The 11,110-nt window shown below is 42.6% G+C and overlaps 1 protein-coding gene and 1 long non-coding RNA gene across 4 annotated transcripts in view; one reads left to right on the top strand and one right to left on the bottom strand.

Annotated features, from left to right (window-relative positions):
- Positions 1-3,398: 3,398 nt before the first annotated feature.
- The window catches only part of LOC117943843, a 16,517-nt gene continuing 8,805 nt past the window's right edge, over positions 3,399-11,110 (bottom strand). The window contains exons 3-4 of the long non-coding RNA XR_004656447.1: positions 5,042-5,044; positions 3,399-3,465 (exon numbers count right to left, since the gene is read on the bottom strand). This is a non-coding gene — a long non-coding RNA (uncharacterized LOC117943843). The remainder of the gene's footprint in view (positions 3,466-5,041; positions 5,045-11,110) is intronic.
- raly (RALY heterogeneous nuclear ribonucleoprotein) overlaps positions 4,141-11,110 on the top strand; it is a 126,798-nt gene continuing 119,828 nt past the window's right edge. For 2 of the 3 annotated variants that reach the window (XM_034870214.1, XM_034870213.1), the window contains exon 1: positions 4,141-4,264. The gene's annotated coding sequence lies outside the window, so the exon portion shown is untranslated. The remainder of the gene's footprint in view (positions 4,265-11,110) is intronic. The other variant, XM_034870215.1, reaches the window with a different exon arrangement.

The raw sequence follows: 11,110 nt of genomic DNA, 5'->3' as shown, positions 1-11,110 counted from the left end.
TGAATATGAAACTACACAGTGTCATTATTCATTCATAGAGACTAGGGTAAGTCAAGGCTATAATATGCCTATGCGTGTGGTTGCAGTAATAAATTGCTATCTTTGGTTCTTCTGCATCCCTGTCAGATCTACCCGTCATCACTGAAACTCCTGCGTTGTTGCTAGGCAACCTGGGGAAACTAAGTGGTGTGATAGTCGATTGTTAAAAAGCATGTAGCTTAATACTAGTTAGGTAGTAGTCGGGTGATATCTGACTGTTAAAAAGCATGTAGCTTAATACTAGTTAGGTAGTAGTCGGGTGATATCTGACTGTTAAAAAGCATGTAGCTTAATACTAGTTAGGTGAGGTGAGTCCATTCATGATGTGGATGGGAGATAACGTGGAAAAAGGTGCGCAAACAACAACAATGCAGGATACTATTTTAAAAATCAGCGACAGAGGAGACAACCGATGGAAGGTAAGATACTAATCCAGTCTCTCTCCAGACTCAAATACATTGGGATAAAAACAACATGCCCCTGGGCAACAGAGTCTAATAACTGGCTTAGACAACATAAACGGGAGCAGGACGGGTCGTTCTCTCGGGATCTCGTGGGACAGGATTTTTCTTTTGGGGGGGGGGATAGTCACGTCATTGGGACAGGGCAGGAGTATTTTGGTGGGCTTGGGATGGGATGGGATGGGATGGGATGGGATGGGATGGGATGGGATGGGAGCGACAACTGATTCAGGTTTCACGCTCTAGTTTACGTCTTCCTCTCTCACCTTCGCCGCTGCTTTTTCTGCCCCTGAAGAAGAAAACAGAGACACAAGCGGGAAAACAAAGTAAATAACCTTGCTCACATCCTCTCTTCCTACCTCTCATCTGTGTGTGTGTGTGTGTGTGTGTGTGTGTGTGTACAAAAGTGCCCCTTGGCCTTTAAAGATTGTTAAAGCTTCAAACTTCACCAACGTCAACAAAACAAACAACTGGATGCTAAAAGTTTAGGAAGCCTCTACAGCAGCTGTAAAGTTAACATCTGGAACAATCGACACAATGAGGACGCTTAGAGCTCTGGTTTACTTTTACTTCTGTTTCTTAGTGACAGTAGAGAGACAGGAAAGGGGGAGAGAGATGGGGGGATGACACAACTTAAGCAAAATCTAAATCAATTCAATAAGATGTACAAACAATCCTGTTTAAGAGGTAAAGTTAATTATTTTGAGTTTTGGATGAGGACAAAGTAGGTGATAACTTCTTCCTACTCATTTATGGACACTTAATATTTAATTGAAGTATTGAAAAATTTAGATTTAGACATTTACATCTTTCTGGTCTACGTATGCCTTCCTCTGCTGGATTGTTTTTATCCCTGGTGTGGACAAAATGTATCCCCCCCTCAAAGTAATCAATGCTACCAACAGAACACATATGATATACTGTACCTAAAATAGAAGTATTTTAAACTAAGTAAGGTGCTGTAACATGAACACAAAGTGCCATAGAAAGAGTAAATCCGAGCAGCAGATGCTAGCTGTATTTATCCGCTACAGAGCTCCAGGTAGCCGGGTACCAGCGGTTCTTTAGCCGCCAATAAGGGACTGCGGGCCGGCTTCAGGCACCGCCAGATGACAGTCCTTCGGAGGTTGTGGTAGTGGAGTTTAGCCAGAAAACAGTCAGCATTATGCATCAGAATCAGAATCAGAATCAGAATCATAAAATACTTTGTTGATCCCAGAAGGGAAACTCTGTGTTGCAGTTGCACAAATAGTAGAAATATCAGAGTGGGAATATAAATAAAGAAATATAAGGAGTGTGGATATGAACGGTATTTACATAGTTAAAGGAATGCTATTATACAGTATTTACATAATAAACATAATTAAGGAATTGCAATGGTGAAAAGTAATAATCATAATAATAATTGTAGAGTATTATACACATTTCAGGCCATTGCACATAACAGATAATACAGATAATATTGTCCAGTCTTGACCTCTAAGTGCCTGTTAGAGGGAGGAGTTATAAAGGCAGGAATGACTTCCTGTGGCGCTCTGTGGTGCATTTTGGGAGAATGAGTCTATCACTGAAAGTGCTCCTATGATTTAGCAAGCCAAGGAGTGGGTGCGAGACATTGTCCAAGATGGCTTGTACTGTAGTTTGGACGGCGTCCTCCTCTCTGACACCACCAACAGGGAGTCCAGATCTAACCCCACGACGTCACTGGCCTTGCGGATCAGTTTGTTGAGTCTGTTGGCGTCCGCTACCCTCAGCCGGCTGCCCCAGCATGCAACTGCAAAGAGGATAGCACTGCCCCCCCCCCCCCCAGACTCCTAAAACATCCTCAACATCGCACTCCAGATGTTGAAGGACCTCAGCCTCTTCAGAAAATAGAGACGGCTTTGGCCCTTCCTGTAGAGGGCTTGAGTGTTTTTGGCCCAGTCCAGTTTATTGACCAAGTGCACTCCCAGGTAATTGTAGTCCTCCACAATGTCCACACTGACCCCCTGGATAGAAACAGGGCTCACTGGTGCCTTGGCTCTCCTTAGCTCCACCACCAGCTCCTTAACTTAACCCAGTTGGGTTTCTGCACCAAACCAACTTTTAGTTTAGGATTCAAACACTCCTGAGGAACCAATGAGCGTGTCCTGGCTGAAGGTATTTTGTTTTCGCAGCAAAGTGAACCCCCGTCCTCCGGCTTGAAGGTGTTGTGTTTTATGTTGACCCCACGTTGTGCTATTTCATTTGGACATTATGTTCTATTGGATACTGAGGTTCATGAATGAGTGCTTCGGCATGGCATTGAAAGGAGGGACTTCATTTTTCACACACACACACACACACACACACACACACACACACACACACACACACACACACACACACACACTGCTTTCTTTAACTAATTGCACCCCTTTAATCAACATAAATTATCCACATGAGTAACATAGTTAATAACTATCCCATTGAATCACGTGACTGTTGCATCATCTGGACGGGTATTGTCTAAAACACAAACACACACACACACACACACACACACACACACACACACACACACACACAATGCTTTCTTTAACTAATTGCACCCCTTTAATCAACATAAGAAATATAATAACTATCACACTGAATCACGTGACTGTTGCATCATCTGGACGGGTATTGTCTAAACCTTCATGTTGTCCTTATTGATGTTCTTTTTAATTCCCCAAAATAACATGACTGATTCCACACAATGCTCTTTGGCAAGTACAAATCTCTACTTTCAATAATTTTGGGGTGTCTTATTCAATTGTATAGCATTTGCAAAAACAAGTTTCAATTTTGATGGGAAGAACACAAAAGGGAACAGCTGGGGCACATTCAGTCTCTCTTTGCTATCCCTTAAACATCGTGGAACCAGCTTTGAGTTGTTTCCTCCCGTTTGGGGGGGTGTGTCTCTCGTTTATTAGCTGTGTCACAGGTGATACCCAATCAGCAGAGACTTATCTAAAACAACAGTGTGTTCAACGCACACCTGTGTGAGTTAAAAAATGTGTGTAGCTACATTTTGTGGGGGCAGAACGTGGTTCAGATTGGGCAGTGCCTCTGTTTGACTGAAGGAGCCCGCCAACAGACATACCACTAAGTAGCCTATAGGCTAACACTGGGTCAACACAGGTATTTTTTAAAAGACCAAGGCTGAACTGTGCAGCTGATGTCGATCCAAACTGTTTAAGGCTGAACAATAATGATAAAATGAATACTAAGCAAACCGTGTGTGGGGTGGAGAATGTGTGGTGTGTGTAGGCTACTGTAAGTGTGTGTGCTGCACCTGCACTTGGTTGATGAGACTTGGAAGCAAATACATTAGCTTATATTATTAGGCCCGATTATTGTTGTGACTGAGCACATATAACCTTTAACACACTAGAGATAACAGAGTTGTTTTCAGAGTACATTATCCCCTGATTACCATGCAGCTACGAACGATCAGGCTTGTTTAGTAAATACCAGTTTTTTGGATGGGCTGTCCCTTTAAAAACCTTTCTGGCTCTGTCTGTGCGCCTTTTAGCCAGGTGCCAAATTACGCACGGAGCTCCCAGCGGCCGCTCCGTTGCCCGACCTCCCCCTGCCTTCTGGCGCTCAGTGGTTCGTTCCACTCGGCTCTCTGCTGCTGTTTATCACCGCCCCACTGGCCGGCCTTCAGTCGGAGCTTCTACCCGGTTACCGAGCGCACCGCCTGCCCGCTGTCATTTCTCTTCTCGCTGCAACCTGTTTGAGCGTTTTTGCCTCCTCCGTTGGTAGGTCAGTTCTCTCTTCCTCTTTTCTTCTTCTCATTCTTTCTTTCTTGCTGCTTTGGTGCCCTCCCTCTTATTTCTTTTTGCACTGAATTTCAGCGGCTGGTTGGATTTCTCTGTCTCTCTGTCATGCGAGTCTTAACCGGAGCTTTTACCCGCTGCTTGTTGCTGAAAGGAAGTACATTTTTCTCAGTCTTTGGTTTTAAATTCATTTTCAGTTCTTCTATTTCTTTTTTTCGTGATATTTTTGTCGCTTCTTTCTCTTCTTATTTTAAGAAATATTGCAAATGTCCTTTCTCTCTGTGATTTCACAAGATTCATTTTGATTTTCCTATATTTAATTCTTCTGTTTGCTATCTTTTATCTTCTTGCAGTTTGATTTTTCCCTTTTTTTTCTTTTCTTTTTTAAACATAAAAGCCTTGTAGGCTACATTTCTCTTAAACTTAAATGTTGAGCATGCAGCATGCCAGAACGCAGCGAGGATGATGTGATCATGATGGGCAGGTGTTGCAGGGACATCACAGAACTGCTCGTGTTTCTGTTGGGACTGGTTTTGCCTGAACAGTGATCTCAGTTTTTAATTCGGTGCGCACACACACACACACACACGCACACACGCACACACACACACACACACACACCGTTCCACTGTCGGTCCTCATGAAGCAGCCCAGGAGGAGCTGACAGGTCGGGTTCCTTTCTCTGTCATGTCCTGTTCTGCATTCCTGATGTGTAATATCAGCCGACTGGCTGTTGCTCCTTGCAAATCTGAACCTCACTGCCTGATGATAATATTTGTATGACATGTCTTGCTCTGGTGAACCTACAGTGTACAACTATTTCAAGATGTGCTTTGGCATTTGGGACAACAGAACGGAGAATCCGATTGAAAATCACATGTTCTGACCAAAGCTTTGCATTGTGTGGGTGGAGGGGACGGGATGAGGAAGAGAAAGGGGCAACTAGCCTCTTTTTGTTTGAAAATATTTCTAATGTCAACAACAAGGAACGTCACCCAACATCGCTTAGAGCACCTTTTAAAATTATAGACATCTGTGATCGTTTTAAAATACTGTACAGGACAAAATGAGCAACGAAAAATGTAAGGAGTGACTGTTAAATGTGACTGAATTTAACTTTGGGGCCAGAAGGGAAATGCACCTCCTCCAGTCACATGCTGGACTTCATGAATGAACAACAAGTTTACCATTTGTCTTCATGAATGAATAACATTTTAAACAGACTTGTCACACAAGAAAGTGAAGGATTATGTGAGTAGTATTGTTTCAGGTAACGGGTCTCAGCGTGCAGGCAAACAAGCAGCATGCAATACTTAAAAAAAAGAAGAAGAAACTAATGAAAACCATACAGTAATTCCGTATTGGCAGCACACCTCTGTACATAGCACCATAGCAACACGTGTATGTGTGCGAGAGTCGACTGTGCACAGTGTGACATGCACTCGGTGGTGCGGAGTTGGTGGTGTGAGTAAGACGCAGCTACAGACAGGATAGTGACGCTCAGGGAGGAAAAGAGTCTGCAGGATAAGATCAGTGAAGCTGCTGCTGCTGCTGCTGCTGCTAGTTACTCCACTCTGTGAAGGTGTTTCATCTTTATTATTCTCCAAAGGTTCATAACCCCACTCTATTATCCATGATGACTGTATGTATGGGTCATTCTGCCTGTTGTTAATCAGTTATGTGTGGTGCTGTGTGTTAGGAATGCAATGCATATATTTAGTTTGTAGCAGAACTAAGCTTAGTTTATGGTGTGTTTCAATTACAGATGTTACCAAAAAGTGGCTGAATTATTCATTTAGTTTTGCTGTCACTCTTTATTCCTACACACCAGATACTGCTTTGGAGGGCCGGGTATCACAACCGACATTTCGATTCGGATTCACAAAGTCCCAATTCAATTTTTCCGAAAATCAAGAAAAGATGACATAGTAACCACAATATTGCATTCCAAAGACCATTCAACAAAATAAACAATTAGCCATAAGCCAAATGAAATTATGAATAACTGACAACACCAAATACCCATCATACCTGTCTCTCCCCAGCACAAAACTTCTTAGCAGCCTTATAGAAAATTCAGGTACTTTTCACCAATTTCTAGAATAGACATCCAATCTGGCAGACCTTTATATGACATTTTCTCAAAAGCCGCCACCCTAGCTGTCTCACAAGCCCACTCCTGGATTGAAGGCACCCCTTCATTCCTCCATCCTAGAAGAATATGTCTGAGTGTCATGAAACTACTCTGGACCCAGATTCTAATGTGCATCCCACTTAGGATTGACCCATCTCCCAGAACAAATCTTCGTGCTGAATGTAGTCTTGCATTGCCAGACCTTCCTCCACAGTGCTGCAAAGGAGGGTCTGGCAAGGGTTTATTGGCATTTCTCTAAACCAATCACAATAGTATTGGGCGGGGCTAAGCCCGGTACAGGGCAACAGTACCTCTGCAGAATAGCCTCGGGAAGGAACTTGTTTTGGTGGAACATGCACGTACAAAAGTTGTTTTAGTCTTGCAGCAAAAAACTCTGAGTGGAAAGATAGTCTAGCTGTCTGGATTTACCCTGCAGAGATCTGAGAAAAGGTTAACCATAGTCCTCTTAAATTGACCGGAGTTTAAAATGCTAACAGAAAGGAAGCCCAGTGCAACGGATATCAACTTAAATGAGTGAAATCCGGTGGAATTTTCATCAGCAACAAAGCAATCCTGGAAGTGGAACTTTGTGGGTCCCGGTCCAAAATTCCTGGAGCTTAACACAAGACCATATGACATGAAGTAATAGGCCCTACTCTGTCTTACATTTCCAAGAATTTGGTGTGTCTTTCAGACCAATTCTAATCAGTGTTGATTTGCAATACTTCAGTGGAAAAACCAATGTGCTTGGATATGAAAGATATTCTACAATTGTCCAATGTTCCCTCTAACACCAATCAACACAAAGTGCAACTCCACAGTCAGTGAGTATTGAGCCCTACTGCTTTAATATTTTTATATATTATTGGCCAGTTTCATTAGACCTCTGCTCAGGTTGATGGACATGAGCTTGTATTGAAGAAGTTGTGTCAACCCATGAAGGTGCATGCCCATTATTTTTGAAAGCAGTGTAACAGGAGATGACAAGCGATAATGTGACGCGCGGTGGTAGCACAGATTGCAAAAACACAGCTGAGTGACAATGCAATCTGTGACGTCACATTGAGAACTACTGTGGACATGCACTTCACTCACTATTCACTTTGCGTTCATCATTCTACTACTGCATGGTTTCAGGCTGCGGTATTGATAGAAAAGAGAAAAATTACAACAAAGGTATATAAATGTCTCGCACTTTTCTTGGTCATGTTAATTATTTAGCGTCTCTGTGCTGATAATGAATAGATATTGCTGCACTTTGACTCCATGTGTATTAGCTCATTAGTGTTTGTGCTCTGCATCGCTGGGTGATTTAGTTTGGCTGTGCCCGCAGGTGCCAACGAGGCAGTGTTGTTTAAAACATGTAGAATGTAAGTTGTAGAAAATTGATTTTTTTACAAAGATTTTTGTTACATATTTATAGCTTTCTACAAAGAGTAATTACATAAAACCCAACAATTTCCACCAAGAGCAAGCACTAGGCAACAGAGGCAAGGAAAGACTTACTTTTAAGAGGCAGAAACCTCGAGCAGAACTATGGCTAAGGGTGGGCGGTCATCTGCCCCGACCGGTTGGGGGTGAGAGACCGAGAGAGAGAGAGAGAGACAGAGAGAGAGAGAGAGACATGGAGAATTGTAGCGGAGGGTGTTGAGCAGGAACATGGAGGCAGCATATGACTTGTAACCACAGATCCAGACTCCACAACTCCAGGGCCAGAAACACCTGCAGGAAGTGATTGGAGGAGAAAGGAGATGGGCGAGAGAGCACAAGACTACGGGAAAGGGAAGAAGTCGAGTTAGTAACATGCATTAATGGGATGAGGTTGCATACAGATGGAGAGAAGGAGGAAGAGAGAGGTGTTTGGAGCATCATGGGAAGTCCCCCTACAGTCTAGGCCAATAGCAGCATAACTAAGGGATGGTTCAGGACTCAACAACTCAACTTGATAACATAAATGTACAATTTGTGCATCGTGTGTCTAGTCAGATTCATGATTTAATGTACTCAATCTTCTGATTGAGCCTTCTGGTGAAACCACACTCTTGGAAACCTTGATATTATCGTTAGGTGTCTAGGTCTTCCAAGCCGTATTCGTCAGCCGACCAGCCCTCTCCGTGGTCCGGCGCTGATCCGCATTGACATTCCGTTGGATGTTTATTTATAGGCATTTAAGACCGGGACAAAACATTGACACAACTTGATAGAGAAAAAGACAAACAGAAAATGCATTTCTCTTTGGCTGTTCAATCTCACGACACACAGAAGCCGGTGTCCTTTACAGGGTTAAGGAAAAACCGGCATGACCATTTTCACAGAGGTATGGCTTAAGGTACACCGTCTCTGCATCACACCCTCAGCACTGAAGAGAGCACTTGTACAATTATTTCTACCTTTGCTTTGGGGTACATTTTTTAATGGAAAGATTACATATATTTCTTTTAATTGCCCCAGGTTAGAGGCCACCTTGCAAAATTTACAGCATGCGTTCCCTGGGAATCTTTTTCTTATATAAGCAAAACTGGAATTGTAACTGAACAACAACAAGGATAGAAAGCATCCAGGGATAGAAGCATACAGCTGTTTAAACCTTATAAAATATATGACACACTGGTATTGGATCAGTACTCGGTGTCGGCAAGTACGCAAGTTCAGGTATCAAAATCGGTAACGGGAATAAGAAAAAGGGTATTGGACCATCTTTAGGTTAAACCAACACCAGCATCGCTGTCGCAGCCTGTAACCATAATTCCATGTGCAGCCCTTAATTTGTGTGTAGTGATACAGAATGTTTCATGTCTGGTTTGTACATTTTGGGGTATACAAGGATCTTCAAACATTCCCAGGTAGCATTTCCATCCTCCAACAGAGGCTTTTAGCTGAACTGACATGCTGTGTGTGTGGGCGCATGCGGAGTGACAGGAGGTGTGTAAGTGTCGTGCTCGAGGTCATGTCATCACGATATACGACAATTGATTTACTGAACGTTTACAGTGGGTCCTTGACTCAACTCAGAATTTATAAAAAACAACAATTTCCCTTCAAACCTGACACACCATGTGCAGTAAAGCATTCAAGTTCACCTCATACTGTTTTGAACCATTGAACTTTACATACAGGAGGTATCATAGAGTCTAAAGATGTGTCACTTTTGCTAGAGATTACCTTGATGTCCAGCTTTAACTCAATGATTCTCAGCACAAATATACTGTAGCTGGAGGGCGAATTTGCTGTTGGTTCAGCAGGTTTCTCTCTCTTTATAGTGCAGGTTGTGTCGCTCCAAATGTTCCTCTCGGGGGGGATCCTGTAATAGGAATGTGGATTGTGAAACCTCGGGCTCACAGTGCTTAGTAAGTGGGAGATTTGGCATTCTTTCATGTCACCCTCCTATTCTCAGTTTCCATGTGGAGTAACACGAATTAATAGTGAAGAAAACACCAGGTGGTCTTTTTTGAAGGGAAAAATAAACATGTTGTGCTATGTTGTATGTAAAGCTATTTGTGAAAAAAGTAAATAAAAAATATGGCTATTTATATACAATGAAATATACAACTTTTAATGGTTATGGTAATTTACTTGATATTTAAATGCTAAACCAGAATCACATGTTTGCACCATGTTACCTAATACTAATGTGTGCATATGCATGCATTGACAGCCCCAGTCTCATGTACAGGTCACGTTAATGTTATTTTGTGTGTTGATTACGAAGTTTGAAGTAATGCATTTTAGTGGAAAGCCTATTTCGTGATCACAGAACAATCATGGTAGCAAGTAGTATTGAAAAGCCAAATATCCGCGCAGGGAGGGAGGGTGGTTGGGGTGGTGGATGGGTCAAACAACACAGGACTTTCACCCTGGAGACCGGGTCCGTATCCCGTGTGTTGCAGTTCCTTTTCTGCGTAATTCTCTTCCTAACCACAACCGTGGCGTTGTTGTCGGCGTGTCTGACAGTTCCTTTCCCTGTTCTTTTTTTTCCTAACCACAACCATCCTGTTGTTGTGGCCGCTGTGTGGCGTTCCATTTCTCCGTTGTTGCGTCCCCCAGAGACCGCGGATCAAGTCCCGCGTGTGACGTTTTATTTCTCTGTTGTTGCGTCCCCCAGAGCAGCCCAGTGTCATGGCGGTTTGTGAAATGATCACGTTCAAAAATCGTAACTTGTACACAAAAGAACAACATTAATGCAACATGTACACAAATCAATAAATCAAAACAACGTGAACATTTCACAAACTGGCTTGAGACCGGATTGGCATTGACTGTTGACATCAACTCACTAGAGAAGCTTGAAGAAATTAACAGTTTAAACAGGGCTGCCAACTTTTCCCAAAACCTTGGAGTGAGATTTGGGGGGGCTAATCCAATTTTTGCCGCGTACAAAGCAATTTCTTTGGCTCTTTCAGCATCATCATCCTTCAGGGTTTAAACTGGGACTTGCTATGTGTGGGAGTGATGGGGGCTCTCCCTAGGGGGTTTGGGGGTATGCTCCCCCAGGAGAATTTTTTTTTAAATAAACCATTAAATGGCACTTTCTGTAGAATTTTGTGCAAAAAAAATGGAGAAATCAAGTCTTACATGACATGTGCCAAACTGTAGGGTTAAGAGCGTTTGCATTGTTTTAGTATCAACAGGTTTTAGGGCATTTAGCATTTACATTATTTACATTATTAACTTCTTATGATATAAGAACTGACCCA

Source organism: Etheostoma cragini, chromosome 4, assembly GCF_013103735.1.
Source record: "Etheostoma cragini isolate CJK2018 chromosome 4, CSU_Ecrag_1.0, whole genome shotgun sequence".
In the NCBI taxonomy this organism is placed as follows: domain Eukaryota; kingdom Metazoa; phylum Chordata; class Actinopteri; order Perciformes; family Percidae; genus Etheostoma; species Etheostoma cragini.
This window is presented reverse-complemented; position numbering and strand designations above follow the sequence as displayed.